We start from the raw sequence: 20,245 nt of genomic DNA, 5'->3' as shown, positions 1-20,245 counted from the left end.
TGCTATGCTGGTATAGTTTTCTGCCAGCTTGATGTCTGGTGAATAGCGCTTTAATTTTGCCATGAGGAGCTATGTGCCCCTCCCCTTTCTTTTGGAAGATCACCAGTCACTGGCCCAAAGCATGTTTATCTCAGCTATGAGTTGCATAAAGCTTCATTAATTGCAATAAATGGTCTATTTCCCAACTGGAATTCTGAACCTAGACTAAGTATACTGCACAGAAAAATAACTTCTTAAGTGTTTCATGGCCTCCTATTAAAGCAATACCCCAAAGAATCATGAAACTGCAAAAGTACTGAGTGGTATAAGCATTTTTTGGCAGATGGCTTGCAGCTGTGGAACTTATTCCCAATCCCTATCATAGGATCTCAGAACATCTGGTGATTTTTTTCTCATCACTCCCTTGCCCTAAAACCGAGAAAACATCAAATGGCTTAAACTATCTCATGCTTCTGAAGCTCCTCTTCCTTCCTGTCTCTGAAGAGATTTTAATATGAAATTGATGGTAAATGGAATCAACAATGCAATGAAAGAAATAACCCTCTCTTCAAAGTTCATATTCATGGCAGGATTATACAGCTACAATGTAAAAGCACATCTTATGGGTGCATACAGCTTTATTATGATCCACTGTTGGTTAAATGCCACTTATTAAAGACTTTGGCCCCAATGGAAAGGGTGTGCAACTTGGGCGTGCTCCTGGATGGACGGCTGTCTTTTGAAGACCATTTCACAGCCGTCTCCAGGAGAGCTTTTTATCAGGTTCTCCTGATCCGCCAGTTGCGTCCCTTCCTGGACCGGGATGCCCTATGCATGGTCACTCATGCTCTCGTTACCTCTCGCTTGGACTACTGCAATGCTCTCTACATGGGGCTCCCCTTGAAGAGCACCCGGAGACTCCAGTTAGTCCAGAATGCGGCTGCGCAGGTTATTGAGGGAGCAGTTCGAAGCTCCAATGTAACACCTATCCTGCGCAGACTGCACTGGCTGCCTGTTGCCTCCGGGTGCGCTTCAAGGTGTTGGTTACTACCTTTAAAGCGGTCCATGGCTTAGGACCGGGATATCTACGGGACCGCCTGCCATCGTCTATCTCCCAACGACCGGTGCGTTCTCACAGAGAGGGACTCCTTAGGGTGCCGTCAGCCAAGCAATGTCGACTGGCGACCCCCAGGGGGAGGGCCTTCTCTGTGGGAGCTCCTACCCTGTGGAACGAACTTCCCCCTGGACTTCGACAATTACCTGACCTCAGGACCTTTCGCCGCGAACTTAAAACTTATTTATTTCGTCTTGCTGGACTGGCTTGAATTTGTAATATTTTAAATTTATTTTATGGGTTTAAATTTTTGTAATTTTATAGGGAGATATTTTATTTAAGGCCAATGGAATAAGTTTTTTAAGGGTTGTTTTTAGTATTGTATGTGTAGTTTTTGCTTTTATTTTGGCTGTGCACCGCCCTGAGTCCTTCGGGAGAAGGGCGGTATACAAATTAAAATATTATAATTATTATTATTTAGTTCTGAATTAATTGACCACAGCACGAACATCACTGCCTTCATTTTGTCTACAGCAATGACTGAGCCACATTTAAAGAGGTCCATAGTTGTATTGATATTAAAAACAGTATTTCCTTATTTCCTTCCTACCATCCAAACGCAGCTTTGAAATACAGACAAACTTTAGGTTTTTTTCATCCATTCATCTTTGGGGAAAATTAAGTAATGGCCAATGACTGGGAGTTGATGCCATGGAGCCGGGTAGGAAAAGTGGGCCATTAAGTGATGTCTCCTTGATTAGTTTCCATCCATTGCTTCTTGTCCTGCCTTCAGATGTTTTAGAGAATAGGTTGACCTCCTCTTTTTTGTGGCAGCCCTTTAGATATTAGAACACTGCTATCATGCCACCCCAGTCCTTCTTTTTATTAAACTATAATATAAGAATGTAAGTAGATCTGTGTTAATTCATCCAAAAAATTGTCTAATCCAGGATTCTGTTTTCTTGGTGGCCAGTGAACACCAGAACAAGAGGACAATTACCTATTCATAAATTGTCCAACTGTCCTTCAAAGCTATTCAACTCCTGGGTATCTTATAGCAATGAATCTCCCTGACTCTCCCATGTTTCAGCTTCTGTATTTCCAGGATAGGTAGCAGATATTCATTGGAATCAGATGCACTGAGGACTACATATTTCATAGAACCTTATAATGTAAGTTTTGAAATGTTCATTGAGATCATCTAGTTCAATTCCCATCCAAAGCAAAGTTGCACTTAAGAAGCTATGACATCTCCCAGCACCTGTTATTATCCTTCTTTCTACCATACCAGAATTAGGCTGCTAATTGTGATTTTTAAAAAAAAATAATGATAATGTATACTTTTGATATGTTTGTATATTGGTTTTCAACTTGTTTTTATTGGACTTATTGGTAAGCCACCCAGTGTAAACTTAAATGAGATGGGCAGCCATTAAAATCAAATCAAATCAAACAACAAAAGAAATAAAAGACAGAGTTTTTGAGTGCCAGTTGAGAGTGAATATGAATTTCTGGCTTTGTCTAGCTGGTTTTGTGCCTAAGACAGCATTAGAATCCACAATCCTCCCACTTCTAACCTAGTGCTTTTAACTACTATGCCAAACTTAGCAATTTGCCTGCCCTGTCTTGTTTTTGAATGTGGCTGATTTATGATGTTTCAGATCCAAGACTGGGCTGAACTTGTTTAGAATTAGAAAGAGCTTTGTTGGTTTTTAGCAGACCTTCCTAGAATACCACGGCTCCATATCTTGGAAGAAGGCATGGCAAACTGCTTCCATATAGCTCAGTGGTGGGTTGCCCCTGGTTCACACTGGTTCTATAGAACCAGTAGTAAAACCGGTGGGAGGCTCCGCCCACTGACCCAAACGTCATCAAAAGCGATCTGCGTAGAAGAGCGTGCACACGAACGTAGCAGGCGCGGGCATGATGCAAACTGGTAGTAAAGGAAAGTAGAACCCACCCCTGATATAGCTGCCAACAAAAATATACCAATGTCCACAGCTGAACTCAGCAAAATCATAACCATCATCATTATCATATTTGTTTTATCATTTAATGTATAAAAGGCTTTGTGATAGCCTATTTTACTTTAAATGTCTTTGTTAATTAATCCTCAAAATGAAATCTGCCTTTTTCACTTCCGACGCACACACATTAAATTTTCATTGAACTATGCACCATAACCACTTCTCACAAGTATTATAGGTTTGATGCAGGAGTAGGTAACCTTCTGTCCTAATCCCATGTATTTGTTTGCAGCTTGCAAAGCCAACTCAGAGGCCAAACCACTTTTCTAGCTTGCAGCTGATCAACACAAATCAAACTTTGACTTCGCCCTTACTGTTGGCCATGGTAAACCAGCAATCTGTAATGGAGTTATTGAGAGAAGAAGGAAATGTAATTGCTTCCTCTACCCTTTAACGATAGTTGGGAAAAGAGAAAGAGAGAAAATACTGGTGGGATGTGGGATGTGGAATGGCTGAATTGCTTCAAATCCTGTCAAGACAACAGCTCTAAGAGCTGACAAAGATATCTTACAATATTTTTAATTTAGTAGGAAAAACAGAACTCTAGAAACAGATGCCCAAAGTCAGCAGCTCTTGAAACCTTATTATTGATTTCCATTTAGTTAACTGAAACTAAAATTGTATCAACAAATCAGAGGATTTAGTCTTGCTTGGGAGATCACCGTATAAAAGTACTCTTTATCAGTAGCAGTGCAAAAATCAGTGTTTGCATTAAATGCCCCTGAAAGACATTGTATTAAGATGGTGCAATGGTTCTGGGAATAGCAGCGTTCAAAATTTCAGGTTAAATTCAGTATCAGTCTGAACTTAAATAAGTTTTTGCTGTAAACTTCATGAGGAAAAAAATAAATTTAAGAACTTTTCACCACTAGAAAGAAAAGATCTTATTTCCTCTGTAAAAATGAATAGAGGATATGACAAAGATACAAAGTTAGGAGGGAGGGATAAAGGGAGAGATTTTCTTATAAAAGAAAAGCACTATAGATAGATTGGGGGGGAGATCCCTCCTCAGTCATATGCTGCTTTCCTGCTTAAGCATAATTGCAGACTTCAATTGTGGCAGTTTCCACATTCTTATCCTTCCCTTCTCCTTTCTTCTCTAATCTGAAGATGGTGAATGATTGACTAGCAATTCATTACGCTGGAGATATAAAAATTTGGTTAATTATTTCTACTGTTAAATGCCAAATCCCTTACACTTAATTCAGCAAACATGTGTACTACAGTATTCCCAGAATTCAGCTGCCTCCAAGAGAGATGCAGCTCGTAACATAATTCAGTATCATAAAATGCTCAGAACTAATTAATGCCTTCCAAAAGAAATCCCTCAAAACAACACCCAATTTTCTGCCTTTTCTTTAACAATTCTTTTTCAACATAAGTTTCTTCTCAATATTTTTGTCAAAAGAGAATGTAATTTCAGAAGAATTTCCATCGATAAAATGTGTCATACTTCAACAAGATGGACTAAGGAATGTGCATCTCAATAATACCGTATTTCTTTGTACAATTATCTCTCCAGCTGGCTCTTTCAGCCATTTCACAGATTTTTTTCAAATTCTATTTTATTCAGATTTGGAAGTGTTGCAACCAAGGAGGCTTCAGAATGATGAAGTTGTGGAAAAAAATATATATCAAAGTGCCAGATGTAGTATCTTCTACCACCTCTAACAATAGTTCAGAAATACAACCAAAATAAATAAATCAGAAAAATCAAGCCCTTTTTTTGCAAGGAAAAAACATTTCTTAAAAAAATGCAATGTGAATTTTTGCACACTATTACTTTCAATACACTGAAGGAAAAAGTGGCATTTTTCCACCTATCTCCCCTCCTTCTCAAATATAAAATATGGGGGAAACAAAGTTGTTTGAAGATAAATCGGATTACACTTTTCTCAGTATTAAATTAGGCAGATAAATTAGTGCCGAGGAAATGTAAGAGTTGGTTCTCAGACTGTTCAAGATTTAATTGGTCATTATATAAACAACCAGCTGCAGATTTCTCAATTAACAGTGGAGAGAGCTGCTTTCCCTCTCATACTCTCACAGTATGAAACTGTGAGAAAAAGATTCACAAACTTTCTACCTAATGCACCCTGCGATATACTGAGTGAATATTATTTCACCCACTGAAATTCTTGAAAAACTACTCTTTTAATAAATCTTGTTTATTATGAATGCTGAGTTCATGCTTGGGGGCAAAAGTTACTTTCCAAAAATTATTTTTAGTTTAGGCAATGCCTGAAGGCCTGACAGCAAATGTAGGACATCTTTATTTGGAATGCAGAGCAACAGAATAAAGTATTTTTCGGAACAAAAATAAGGAACTCAAGATACTTGGGTTTTTCACCCATCTTTGAATTCCAAATGTCAAGTATGGTTGTTCCTCCAACTTTGCTGTAAATCCTTGGCCTCCAACTTTAGTTTTCCTGTTGATAATAAGCAGAATCAACAGCCACAGAGAAGCATCCCTCAAGCCTTGAATGCTTAAAGGCAGTGTCCCAGGTGCCATGGATCCTGCAAGAAGTAATTTCCTAGGATATAGAAAATCTAAATTTCCCAGGTGTCCTAGCAACCAATATACTATTTCTGCAATACTGATTCTGTTGTAGAAAGAAGCACTCAGTTGCACAATGAAATTGCACAATTAATGTCTACTGCTATAACAGAAGAACATTACAGTTCTGGCAATTTTGTACTGTAACTGAAAAGCATTTGGAATTCTAATATACTAATTGGAAATTTATGTACAGGTAGTCCTTGATTTAGGGCCAGTCATTTAGCAATTGTTCAAAGTTAAGATAGACCCTCCACAGGGCCAGATTTGAAGTTGCAATGGCCCTCCATGGTCATGGTGACTGTGTTTGGGGTGCTTGGCAACCAGCTGGCAATTTCATTCTTTTGCAGTGTCCCACAGTCATGTGCCATTTACTTCCAGTTTCCAGCAAAAATGGCCTTTGCAGGCAAAGGATTCATCTAACAACCACTACAAAAAAGGTCATTAAACAGGGCACAATCATATGGTGACCCATTTAACAACCAGCATGACTTATGACCATAACTCCAGGCTTAATTACTCTCAAAAGTTGAGAACTACATGTATCCTGACAATTTCATAAGTCAGGAAGGAGAAAAAAAAATCTGAGAAAGATAATACTACTGAATGAAAGCACTGTTAACACTCCATAGGAAATGAACTATGAGAAAAGCATTTTGTCACTTTCTGCTTAAATGCCACATAGAGGTCTTTTGCCCTGGCAGCAAACAGGAGCATCTTCCAAGAATAATGTTTATTGGATAGAGAAATCCATATGAAGGTTCAGACTTGCACTTAACAATGGCAAAAACATGCCCTGGCAACAACTCTTTTCTGCCACATCCCCATAACACTACCTTCCTCCCACCTCAGTTCATAAGTGCAAAGCCTTCAGCGCATTTCCCAGAGCACGTCAGTATAAAGGCATTTCCCCCCCCCCCTTAACCTGACCTTGCTGAAAGCCAGTCCTGAGAGTACAAAAGCTTTGGGCACTTATTATCATATAGCAGTGTTTGCCAACTCTGGCAACTTTAAGGCGTGTGGATGTCAACTCCCATGCTGGATGGGGAAATCAAGCCACTCAAGTAGCTGGATAGGCAACCCAAGGCAGGATAGGGTTCAGCAAACTTCTTGCTCTTAATTTTCTGCTTATTCCAAGACAAATGAAGTGCACTTCAGTTCAACCCCCCCCCCCCCAAGATAAACACACCAAGTTTCCCCACTATATGCATTTAGAAGTTTTTTTAAACTTGGAACATTGTTTATATTGCATTTTTTTCCCTTCTCTCTCAACAGCCCTCACTTTGCAGCAGACCACCGAGCTGTAGCTAAGAGGACTCTACTACAAGGGGTATGAAGTTTGTTCCTGTCGACAAGCCAGCAGCCTGCCAAAAGTGGGGTGAAGGTGTATGTGGGGTGAAAGTGTATGTGGGGTGTGTGCGCGCACTTCAAACTAATGGAAAACCTATTTGGCATTTTAAAGGCAGCTCAAAAATAAGGGAGGACTTCTCTCCTCTCTTCCAAGGACCTGGTGGGCTCAGGAAGCCCATGGTGATGCAACCCAAAAAGCCCCCCGCCCGCGGAGAATAAGAGGGGGAGATGGACTCCTTGGCAAAATCCACACCTGAAGGCTCCTCCTTCAAGGCCTGGGCTTCGGTGGAGCCCTCCCACTCCCTCATAAGAGCGGGCTCAGGAGAGGCTCCTTTCTTCCGCTTCTTTCTCAGATGAGTCGCAGGCTAAAGACAGACAAAAAACTGCCAGGGGGTAAGTTAAAAGTTGCCTCAAGCGCGTGCAAGTAGGCGGGCGCTGATTCGGGAGCGCGCGGAGGCAGAGCGCGGTTGCGGCTGTTTGGAGCGGCTGAAATGGAAGCCTGGGAAACCTCTTCCCTTCCCCCCCGCCCCCGCAACCCGTGCTTGCAGCCCGAAAATGTCGAGAAAAGGGAAAAGGAGGGAATCTAACTTTTTAAGTTTTACGCTTTCTTTTCCTTCTGACGTGCCTGTGTGATGGTCGCTCTTGTCACAGCCCGCTTGACTTGTTAAATGCATGGCTGCGTGTTGTTTTATGCAATAGAGACTTACTGAAATGGAAGGGGGCGGGGAGGAAACCATTCGGAAGTTTATTTTATTTTATTTATTTTGTCAAACACATACTAAACAATATATATAAGTATAAGCATGAAATAAACACACAAAACGAATACAACCAAAGGGAACATTAGGACAGGGACGGTAAGCACGCTGGTGCACGCCCCTTACAAACCTCTTAGGAATGGGGTGAGGTCAACAGTAGACAGTCTTAGGTTAAAGTTTTGGGGATGAGACCACAGAGTCTGGTAGTGCATTCCAGGCATTAACAACTCTGTTACTGAAGTCATATTTTCTACAATCAAGATTGGACCGGTCACTTTAAGTTTGAATCTGTTGTGTGCTCGAGTATTGTGGTTGAAGCTGAAGTAGTCTTCGACAGGAAGGACATTGTAGCAGATGATTTTATGAGTTATGCTCAGGTCATGCCAAAGGCAAGTTACACTGGGAGTAAGCGGTGTTGTTCATTCTTGCATTGTAAGCCGCCCTGAGTCTTCGGAGAAGGGCGGGGTATAAATGTAAACAAAAACAAAAAAAAAAAAAAATTCTGTCATGCATTTAGTCTCGAAAGCAGAACTTTTGGGTCCGGTGTTTCCACAGACACCTAAAGGAAAAGTGAGTATTTGGTAAGGCTGTTAATCTGAAAATAAGGGTGTTATTTATATATACCGTGGATCGTCAAGGATATCTGGTCTTTCTGTCCTGGACCAATGCAGCTACTGATGCCCTTCTGGCAATAGTTTTCTGTCTTTACTTGACATGCAGAAAATTTGTGTTTTTAGCCCAACTTTATCTGAATAATAGCAAAAACAACAAACAAACACATAAGAAATGGACATATTTATCTGTATAAACAAATATAAAGATATCTGAATGGAAGAAGCTCATTAAACATAATGTAGACTACATGCAAATTAGATTAACATGGCTAATTTACTCATTGACTACTTGCTAACAACAAACAATAATTTGCCTATACGAATGAATGGTTCTTCTACAAGAAAAGATTTTGTAAGGAGCTTATACAAACCATCCACAATTGTGAGATGAGCAACTTATAAATTAAATAAATAAGAAAAGACTCTACAGCAACAATTTAGAGACAATCTAATTGTGCAACAAGTCTTCATGTTCCAAACTCCCTTCACGAGATGCCTGAAAATGTTCTGCCTCAGTCTTCTTCAACTACATGGAATTGGGATAATTATTAAGGATAATAAAAATAGTATTGAAAATATAGATGCCAATATTATAAACCAGTGATGTAATTTCATTTGAAAGATTGTGTTGCAATTATGGTCAGCACACCTCAAAAGGGATGTAAGATAATTATAGAACATTTAGGGGCGGCCATCTAAGATGATCAAGAGGCTGGAGCAGTTTCCCTATTAAGAAAGATTGTGTGAAATTAAATCCTGGAATAATCAGGATCAATTGTATTTTTCCACAATGTGTAATTAAACTTGAAATTTGCTATCATGTGATTAGTGCTGGCTATCATCTTGGCTGGCTCAAACAAAAAGTGGGACTAGTTCATGGAAGCCATGGGAATCAGGGGCTATTAGTTTTAATGGAAATGCGACTGTCTCTGGAGGTCATCTCCTGAGAAATTAAGGGGTTTCCTTTGTGCACTTAGTTGACTGCTGTGAGAAGAGACTTTTGGACTAGTTAGGGCAGGGGCATCAAACTCACAGTGGCATCACATGACGTATCAGGACTTTTCTCCCTTCACTAAACTGGGTGTGGCCATGGCCAGCACGTGATGCATCTGGCCCATGGGCTGGGAATTTGACAGCCCTGAGTTAGGGGATGGATGGATCCCATCCACCTGGATGCTGCTTATAATCTATGTTCTTCAGAAGGCTGAGTTTGAGGAAGAGCGAATGAGCTAGATAGAACAATATTGACCTCGCCTAACTGACTGAATTGTAAAACTCATGGCCGTCCATAACAAAAAAAGATCATTTTATGCTTTTGTTTTATATATAAACAAAATATTGTAGATATCATTGGTTTTCTTTCCAAGCCTCGGGATCTTGATTTTTGCCATCTAATTGTATATTCCCGTATACATTCAAATACTTCTAAAGATGTGCTATAAGTGAACATTTTGTTTGTACTTCATCTATCAATGAGTGGTCTGTTCTTCTAGGCCAAGATATTCTTGGCAGTCTTCTCTAGTGCTACAATTCAAAGATATCGACATAAACTTTTTCAATTCTTAGCCTCAAAATGACACTATAGAGCACTGCACACCAGAGCAACTAGACACCAGAACAATTTCTTCCCAAACGCCATCACTCTGCTAAACAAATAATTCCCTCAACACTGTCAAACTATTTACCAGATCTGCACTACTATTAATCTTCTCATCGTTCCCATCACCCATCTCCTTCCACTTACAACTGTAACTTTGTTGCTTGTATCCTTACGATTTATACTGATATTATTTCCTGATTGCTTATTTGTATCCTATGACTATCATTAAGTGTTGTAAGTGTTTTACCTTGATGAAGGTATCTTTTCTTTTATGTACACTGAGAGCATATGCACCAAGACAAATTCCTTGTGTGTCCAATCACACTTGGCCAGTAAAAAATTCTATTCTACTCTAAGCTAAGTGGCTTTAACAGTATGAATCTTAGTTGTCATTGTGATGGCTCTGAACTTTTAATATTTGTTTGTAGTGGATTATATTTTACTCTCAGATTTAGTCAACAAGCCTATAATTTTCAGGTACCGATAGTCTTTGACTTACAACAGTTCATTTAGTGATCGTTTGAAGTTACAACGGCACTGAAAAAAGTGACTTGTGACTATTTTTCACACGACCATTGCAGCACCTCATAGTCATGTGTTCAAAATTCAGACTCTTGGCAATTGATTCATATTTATGACAGTTGCAGTGTCCCAGGGCCATGTGATCACCTTTTGTAACCTTCTGACAAGTAAAGTCAGTGAGAAAACCAGATTCACTTAGCAACTGTATTACTAACTAAACAACTAGAGGGATTCACTTAACTGGCGCAAGAAAGGTCATAAAATGTAGCAAAACTCTTTTAACAAATGTTTCATTTAACAACCAATTTTGGGCTCAATTGAGGTAATTTGAGAACTACCTATAGCTCTCTACAGAAAGGATGCTTCATTTCCAAACCAACCAAGGCCAGTTTAGTGGTGCTACAGTATAACCTATGGCCTGGTTACTCATACAACATAAACTTTAATTTATACAATTTGCTGCCAAAAGATGTGGTAGCTGTGACATGGACAGCCCTAAATAGATTTAGACAATCTTACTAAGAATGAGTTATAGCTTCCATAGTTTGGATAATAATTGTTGGGAACAAATAGAAAAAATCACAAGATGTTCCTGTGAGCTTTGAAGCAATACGCATCTATCCAGCATTGAAAAGAGAACTGAACTGGACAAACTCTTGCTCAAATTCTACAAGAGTTTTATATTCCAATTTTCACATGAATATTGAAGTATCCCAAAGGAATCACACTTTTTAACAGGTGTTTTTTATTTCTGTAAGTCACATTCATAAACTTAATTTTTCTATCATAACTAGTGCATGTCATCAGTATGTTTATTCCACGGTTTCTAAAAATATTATTTTTCTTGACATAGAGATTGCAACAATTTCAGATAGTTTATCTAGAAATTCTTAGAGGCGATACATGTATAAATGAGATTACTTTTCTCTCTTTTTGTCATTCTCACTTTTAAATTACCTATACAAAAAGATGGATGCACACAACCTTGCAATTTATATTAGAAAGAAAGGAAATTGAAGTTGTTTGCTTCCTAATCTTATTTGAAATCAGTATCTTATCTGAAGCCAGTAGCTGAAAAAGAAAATAATATAGTGAGAGTTATAGGAAAATGTCACAATAAATTATGCGTATGAAAATGAAACAGAACAAGAAGTAGGGTGTTTGATTGTTGCAAACCGCAAAGGTTGTCAAGAGGTTGGCATATAAGTTTAATAAATTAATGTAATTTTTTAATTATTAAAAAAAGAGACAGTTTTTGGTCAATATTTTAAGAAGTGGTCTAAGTTCTTTTGTCTCTTCAAATTCCATTATTGTCTCAGTTTCTAACTGCAGTATAGCAAATTCCAAAGTATTACTATATTTTGTGTGTAATTATTTTAATATCCTTGAGCCATTACTGAAGGCATGATCATTGAGTATCAATATTTCTGTTGGCCAATTATGCTCCATGATTTATTTTCCTCTCTGTCTTGTCCAGCTGGGCTCTTGAATTAATATGTGGCATAAATGGCAGAGAAGGTAAAGATTATCATTGAAAGTTGATAACTTATTCAGATAAGTTGCATAAGACAGATATGGTGGGTAACCAAATGATCTCGAAGTAGTGTAATGGCACAGTAATGGTCTTACATATCACGCCTTACTTCTAAGACTTCTAGGTAGCACATGTGGGGAGAAGGCTCTTATTTTATTATCATTACAATAATAGCAATAGCACTTAGATTTATATACCACTTCCCAGTACTTTACAGCCTTCCCTAAGAGGTTTACAAAGTCAGCATATTGCCCCCAACAATCTGGGTCCTCATTTTACCAACCTCGGAAGGCTGAGTCAACCTTGAGCCTGGTGAAATTCGATCTGCCAAATTGCAGGCAACCGACAATTAACAGAAGTGGTTTGCAGAATTGCATTCTAACCACTGCACCACCGGGGCTCTTGTAATAATCCTGTAATATAAATTGGGTTGACTGGAAACTTGAATCTAAGTCCCTTCGCTCAGTTCAGAATTTTAAACACAATGGCTCCATCTGAGTTTTGATATTTGATAACACAACTTTGGCTTATGTCTGTGTTGCCCATACTTGTAACATTGTGATAACCTGAATCTGTATCTGTAGAAACATTGATATGCCAATTAAACCTATTTGTATGATGGGCTAGTAAAGCTAATAATACAATGAAAGAGAATGTCTAGTTTCCTCGTGATTGTTAGTTTTCTTGCAATTTCCTTGCAATATATTCTTAAATTCTAATAATAATAGGAACATGTTTTATATACATGTAGGCTACACTAGATAACTATGGCCCTCGAGTCATTGTTTCGGTGGTATTTCCTTATCAGCTTGGTCAATGCCTTCAACAGTGGCAGAGCTTCTAATGTACTTGAAAAGTTCTTAAAAATTCAGGGAAATATTCACAGAAGGATCTGCTTTGAAAGTAGCCATGTTGAACTGTACAGTCCAGTTGGTCATCAGAAAGTGACCACAGGAAATGTTTTATGGCATTTTGTATTGTCTCGTAAAGTACTTTATGATCATTTTTATGCCGTAAAATGTTCTATAAAATTTGCCAAATTACAATTCTGTGGGAGTCATAGATCCTGGATTTTGGATGCATTCTGTAAGTTAGCCCATTTGAGGTATCTTGGTTCAAAACAAGGTTTGCCCTGTGATGCTCTGTTTCACCCAGTTAAAGGTTACAGACACGAGAGTTTAGTAGTACCATATTTTTCAGAATATAAGACAAAAAAAAAGAGGGTGAAAATCTGGATGCATCTTATACTCCGAATGTAGCCCCACCCAGCTTCTCAAACAGAAGTTTCAGAGACTGAAAAAAGCATCACCAAAAGAAGCTTCAGAAAAGAACCCCCCAAACAGAGCTTCAGAAAAAAAGCCTCCAAACAGAGCTTCAGGAAAGAAGCCCCAAAACAGAGCTTCAGAGGCATTTTTTCTGAAGCTGTTTTGGAGGCTTTCAGAGTCAGGAAATTTTTTTTTTTTCTGAAAGGGAGTTTCAGAAGTTTCAGAGGCAGAAAAAAAAGCAAAAAAAAAAAAAAAAGCAAGGCACAGAGCTTACAACCAAGGAACCTGTTGCTAAAATTCACCTCTGGGAACAGCTGATTGGGGGTATTCTGGGAAGCCGATCCACCTGCCAATCAGCTTTTTTCTTATTTTCCTCCCCAAAAACTAAGGTGTGTCTTATACTCCCAAAAATATGATATATAGAATAGAATAGAATGGAATGGAATGGAATGGAATGGAATGGAATGGAATGGAATAAAATAGAATAGAATTTTTTATTAGCCAAGTGTGATTGGACAAACAAGGAATTTGTCTTGGTGTATATGCTCTCAGCGTACATAAAAGAAAAGTTATGTTCATCAAGAATCATAAGGTACAACACTTAATGATAGTCATAGGGTACAAATAAGCAATCAGGAAACAATATCAATATAAATCGTAAGGATACAAGCAACAAAGTTACAGTCATACAGTCATAAGTGGGAGGAGATGGGTGATAGAAACAATGACAAGATTAATAGTAGTGCAGATTTAGTAAATAGTTTGACAGTGTTGAGGGAATTATTGTTTAGCAGAGTGATGGTGTTATGTATCTCTCTCTGCCAACATGACGCATGCAGTCAGATATTACTGCTTAAAAACTAAATCACTCTAAAAGATTATGGCTTTCAAGTAGCATTAGCAACCTGTGTGTTCTACAATCCAAGCATCCTGAGTTTAAGGCCACAGGAAGCAAACAAATGTTTATTTGGCAGCTTGAATAAGAAATGATTGATATTTTCTATTAGGCTCTCTGCGTTTCATTGAAATACCAAACAAAAAAGGCGTGCGCCCTCAGACTTTTATGTTGCTGTCAAATTCTTTCCTAACACTCCCTGACATGAATATAGTGCAGTTGACTATCAATTTGAACTGTTTTCTGACTATGCTTAGTTTTGTTTGGATGTATTTTATTGTTTATGGGCTTTTCCTGTGAATGTATTGAGTACTATGTAAATAAAAATAAGTTGCACTCTGATGAAATTGATTTGGGTTTTGGCATTTGTGGTAATGAATGCACAAATTGGATGGAGAGTTCATCCATTGCAAGACTGGCATGTAAATAAATACAATCTCAACATCAAAGCGTTTATATTTAATATTTAGATATTGAGTTCTAGGTCATTAATAAACTTTTAATTATTAATAAGGGAGTCTTTCGTGCATTTGGTACAATATGTGCCTGGATTTAGGTTATGATGGTAGTTTTTTTTGTTTTGTTTTTTGTTTACATTTATATCTCGCCCTTCTCCGAAGACTCAGGGCGGCTTACAGTGTGTAAGGCAATAGTCTCATTCTATTTGTATATTTACAAAGTCAACTTATTGTCCCCCCAACAATCTGGGTCCTCATTTTACCTACCTTATAAAGGATGGAAGGCTGAGTCAACCTTGGACCTGGTGGGGCTTGAACCTGCAGTAATTGCAGGCAGCTGGTTTTAATAACAGGCTTCTTACAGCCTTGAGCCACCACGGCCCACCCAGCTTCTAAATATGTTTCTAGCAGATTTTCTGTTGGAAATAGAATAAGAATACAATGCTTTATTCTTGCAACTTGCACAGTATGAACATCCCCTGTTATCATCTCTACTGTGCCATGTCTTATGGCCAGAGGTATAAATCAGATGCTTTCCTCATCTGGAGGAAAACCTCTCCATTGAGTCTCCCCTGTTCTTTTTTCTTTGTCCCACAGAAGGAGCTGGGAAGTACCAGGTTTTGAAAACAGTCTTCTGAAAGCAGAAGACTTTTGGTCTTTAAATATTCTAGGCTCAGTTATGATAGCATTTGTGTGTGATTTTAGAACTATTTCAGAACTCTGTATAACCCCAGAACTATTCAACTATTCAGTGAGGTTGTTAATGAATTCACCTTCACCTGTTTTGCTAGGCACCATAAAGGACGACAGCATGGATCAAGCCATCAGTCAACAATCATTCCATTCCCAAGCCCCTCAGCCTTACTGCATCCTTCTATGATTACTATGACTAGAGCAGAGGTCTCCAACCTTGGCAACTTTAAGCCTGGCGGACTTCAACTCCCAGAATCCTGGGGAATTCTGGGAGTTGAAGTCCGCCAGGCTTAAAGTTGCCAAGGTTGGAGACCTCTGGACTAGAGGATGATTTCCTGCCAGTAGTGATTCTGTGAAGGGAGGGTAGCAAAGCCAGGAAGCAATTGCTTTGTGTAAAATCCATTTTTCATATATGAAATTAGGACTTCATCATTTGGCAGCAAGCTGGAACAAAAGTAATAGATGCAGGATAAGGATTAGCAGCAGGAACAGCAATTTCATGCTGGTATTGTTTTCTGCTGACTGAAAGATTGAAGTATTTTAATTTTGTAGCAGAGAAAAGCCCTATATTAGTCATATTTTAGGACTATCTGTCTATGGAGATTCTCAGGCCATTTTTGTCCCAAAGGTGCTTTCTCAAAGGCAACAAGACTTTCTTGTTTTTCTCTGAAGATGTTTCATTTCTCATCCAAGAAGCTTCAGTTAAGTCTTCAAGGAAAAGCAAAGTCCACTTGCCTTTTGAAAAAGCATCTTTGGGATTTAGGATTATCTGTTCATCTTCAACTTCTCCACATTTTCCTCAGGTCCTTTGAAACTGACTTCTCTTTTTCAATTTCACCAACATGGTGTTTAAGATTGTATTTCACTTCAGTTTTGATAAAGCTTTTTGAATGTGCCGTATTAGTATAATATGGCAAATAATATTCTTTTTTTTCTACTCCAAACTTATCCATTGCTTCCTTGTTGGCTACCAGAGGCCATCTGCAAGCAACAGAGTTGGGTGACATCAAATGATGAAAGCAGCATATACACCCTCTTGTGCATTGCATCATGTTTCACAAAAGGAGTGAGTCTGAATGACAACAGCGCAACACTGCTTTGGATATTTTGAGGGAAATGTTGATAGTATGAAACTCTCTACTGGCTGACTACCCACATTTCTTGATTTGCAGAAGTCCAACAGGGAGAGTTTCAGATTTTGAAAACTAGAAAGCCAGGAGGCTGAAAACAATTGGGTGATTAGAAGAAAGGAAAGGAGATTGGTACACTCTGTTCAGCCACATCCAACTAATTTCTGTCTGTAAAATATTCCTGGGATATTCCTAAGAAGAGAAATAGCATTGCCTATGCTTCCTTTTCACACCAGTTTCGCTGGAAAAAGAAAAGATGGCTGTCCCCACTTGAGTCTCCCTGTTCTTTTTCTTGTCCCACAGAAGGAGCTGGGAAGTACAGGTTTTGAAAACAGTCTTCTGAAAGCAGAAGACTTTTGGTCTTTAAATATTCTAGGCTCAGTTATGATAGCATTTGTGTGTGATTTTAGAACTATTTCAGAACTCTGTATAACCCCAGAACTATTCAGCTATTCAGTGAGGTTGTTAATGAATTCACCTTCACCTGTTTTGCTAGGCACCATAAAGGACGACAGCATGGATCAAGCCATCAGTCAACAATCATTCCATTCCCAAGCCCCTCAGCCTTACTGCATCCTTCTATGATTACTATGACTAGAGCAGAGGTCTCCAACCTTGGCAACTTTAAGCCTGGCGGACTTCAACTCCCAGAATCCTGGGGAATTCTGGGAGTTGAAGTCCGCCAGGCTTAAAGTTGCCAAGGTTGGAGACCTCTGGACTAGAGGATGATTTCCTGCCAGTAGTGATTCTGTGAAGGGAGGGTAGCAAAGCCAGGAAGCAATTGCTTTGTGTAAAATCCATTTTTCATATATGAAATTAGGACTTCATCATTTGGCAGCAAGCTGGAACAAAAGTAATAGATGCAGGATAAGGATTAGCAGTAGGAACAGCAATTTCATGCTGGTATTGTTTTCTGCTGACTGAAAGATTGAAGTATTTTAATTTTGTAGCAGAGAAAAGCCCTATATTAGTCATATTTTAGGACTATCTGTCTATGGAGATTCTCAGGCCATTTTTGTCCCAAAGGTGCTTTCTCAAAGGCAACAGGACTTTCTTGTTTTTCTCTGAAGATGTTTCATTTCTCATCCAAGAAGCTTCAGTTAAGTCTTCAAGGAAAAGCAAAGTCCACTTGCCTTTTGAAAAAGCATCTTTGGGATTTAGGATTATCTGTTCATCTTCAACTTCTCCACATTTTCCTCATGCCCTTTGAAACGGACTTCTCTTTTTCAATTTCACCAACATGGTGTTTAAGATTGTATTTCACTTCAGTTTTGATAAAGCTTTTTGAATGTGCCGTATTAGTATAATATGGCAAATAATATTCTTTTTTTTCTACTCCAAACTTATCCATTGCTTCCTTGTTGGCTACCAGAGGCCATCTGCAAGCAACAGAGGTGGGTGACATCAAATGATGAAAGCAGCATATACACCCTCTTGTGCATTGCATCATGTTTCACAAAAGGAGTGAGTCTGAATGACAACAGCGCAACACTGCTTTGGATATTTTGAGGGAAATGTTGATAGTATGAAACTCTCTACTGGCTGACTACCCACATTTCTTGATTTGCAGAAGTCCAACAGGGAGAGTTTCAGATTTTGAAAACTAGAAAGCCAGGAGGCTGAAAACAATTGGGTGATTAGAAGAAAGGAAAGGAGATTGGTACACTCTGTTCAGCCACATCCAACTAATTTCTGTCTGTAAAATATTCCTGGGATATTCCTAAGAAGAGAAATAGCATTGCCTATGCTTCCTTTTCACACCAGTTTCGCTGGAAAAAGAAAAAGATGGCTGTCCCCACTTAAGGCTTCCATTTTGAGTATTTTGCACATATGCTTGTACATTCAACATAAAGCAACCCATTAGCTAGACTTAACTTTTCTAAAAAGAAAAGAATTAGTTCTCTACATTTACAAAGTGGAGAGAGAAAATCTATACACCACAAAGTTCTATTTATTTCAAATATTTTTGTTGATTAAGTGAAGAAATTGCTTTTTTATTTGTATCATCTGGGTGGGAGAGGATAATGGATAAATGAAAAAAATACTAATTTAGGGAAGAGTAAAAAATAATCAATGCTGGGGTGAGTGAAAATTAATTGGCTAGTTTATTTGTTGAATTGAATTAGATAGGAGATTGACATCCTTCAGCAAAGCATAAATACTGCTAATTTCTAGCCTGCATGCATCTATGTCAATTATTATGTAAATTTGAGTTCAAGGGTCTTTTTAGAATTGAATAATGTGTGATAGTCTGTTCTCAGATGGCTATAAACAAATACGGACAGTGGACCAACTTTAGTGTGACTAAACCAAAAGAAGGTGGAAACTCTCTCTTTTTCTTGTCCTTTTACATCACAGGAACTAAAGAGAGAAAAATAAGAATTTGAAATTTGAAGGTGTTCATTATTCAGTGTGAATTGTATATCCTTGCAACCCAGAGAAATTTCCCACAGATTGTTCCCAGATGGGACTTATAATTGCATTCTTCTTTCTTCATTATTCATTTATTTCCCAAGGTTATGACAACCATAAATCAGCTCTAAATAGGATACATTCCAATCTAGTGGCAATTTAAAATGTAAGATTACACTATACCCTAATATGTGACAATATAATAAATAATATAAATAAATCATGTCAAGCCGTGGAAAAACTACACTGAAATAACTCAAACTGGGAAGTTGCAAAAAAACAACAGCTAATCTAATGCCCAGACTAAATATGGCTTTTGGTAGTCTAACTAGATAGGTCACAACCAACTATAAGATTCAATGAGTGACACAACAGCAAGTTTTATTGATGGCAGCAGAAGAGGGAGGCCTCTTTGAATAATGTTTTCAGTAGCTAGGAGTTTCTTTGATTTATGTTTCTAGTTCTTTGAAGTAACTGTACATGACCAATGTAGAGTTTGATAAAAAATGGTTCACACCTGCCAAGGAAGAGGATTGTGCATAGATTTGAACTTTAGTAACTCACAAACTCATTATAGCGCAACAACTGCACCGCTTGAACATGAAAATGAGCATTAACAAGCTCATGCTAGGAATATTATGGGATGCTATGAAATGTTACATGGTACATATAAAGTTGCTGAGCATGTGTGCTACATCACAAATGCGTCAAATGATGCTAACCAATAAAGTCATTTTCTACTTTTCTAAGTTGTTCTCTTTCCCTCTTTTTGGGTGAGATGCCTGTTCTTACCAGTGGTGGGATTCAACATTTTGACTACTGGTTCTGTGGGCGTGGCATGGCTTGGTGAGCGTGACTTGGTGGGCGTGGCAGGGAAGGATACTGCAAAATCCCCATTTCCTCCCAATCAGTAGCAAAAAAATTTAGATTTCGCCCCTGATGCAAATGTGAGTAGATAAATAGATACCCCTATTGTACTCTGTGACATCATGCTGGCCACATGACCACAGAAGTATCTTTAGACAGCGCTAGCTTAATGGCCTTGAAATGGAAATAAGCACCACCCCCTATTGTCGGCAACAATTAGCAGAATAGCAGAACTAACAGGGACTCTTCTTTTTATTTCATCTTTGGCCAGTTCTTCCCCTGTCCCTCAGTACCAGATTCTGCCCAGTTGTTCATCTACTCATACTTTCTGCTCAGTCACCCTACCAAATAGAAGTGCTCAATTCATTCTCCATTTTGGAGAGGGCTTTTTTTTTTTTGGTTCCCATTTTTCCTTAGGTCATCATCTGTCATCTACTGTACATCTGATTTCATTATAAATAGGTTGTGCATTTGATACACAACAGTTGCAGAAATTATTTCAAAATGGCTTGTTTAATTTTTCGTACAAC

At 38.5% G+C, this 20,245-nt stretch overlaps 1 protein-coding gene and 1 long non-coding RNA gene across 6 annotated transcripts in view; one reads left to right on the top strand and one right to left on the bottom strand.

Moving 5' to 3' along the window:
* Positions 1-20,245, bottom strand: part of LOC131196392 (uncharacterized) — a 30,161-nt gene that overhangs the window by 4,798 nt on the left and 5,118 nt on the right. For all 3 annotated transcript variants that reach the window (XR_009154709.1, XR_009154710.1, XR_009154711.1), the window contains 2 exons: positions 14,881-15,029; positions 8,350-8,473 (listed from right to left, as the gene is read on the bottom strand). This is a non-coding gene — a long non-coding RNA (uncharacterized LOC131196392). The remainder of the gene's footprint in view (positions 1-8,349; positions 8,474-14,880; positions 15,030-20,245) is intronic.
* Positions 7,230-20,245, top strand: part of CPQ (carboxypeptidase Q) — a 215,428-nt gene continuing 202,412 nt past the window's right edge. For all 3 annotated transcript variants that reach the window (XM_058179166.1, XM_058179164.1, XM_058179165.1), the window contains exon 1: positions 7,230-7,360. The gene's annotated coding sequence lies outside the window, so the exon portion shown is untranslated. The remainder of the gene's footprint in view (positions 7,361-20,245) is intronic.

Source organism: Ahaetulla prasina, chromosome 3, assembly GCF_028640845.1.
Source record: "Ahaetulla prasina isolate Xishuangbanna chromosome 3, ASM2864084v1, whole genome shotgun sequence".
Classification (NCBI taxonomy): domain Eukaryota; kingdom Metazoa; phylum Chordata; class Lepidosauria; order Squamata; family Colubridae; genus Ahaetulla; species Ahaetulla prasina.
This window is presented reverse-complemented; position numbering and strand designations above follow the sequence as displayed.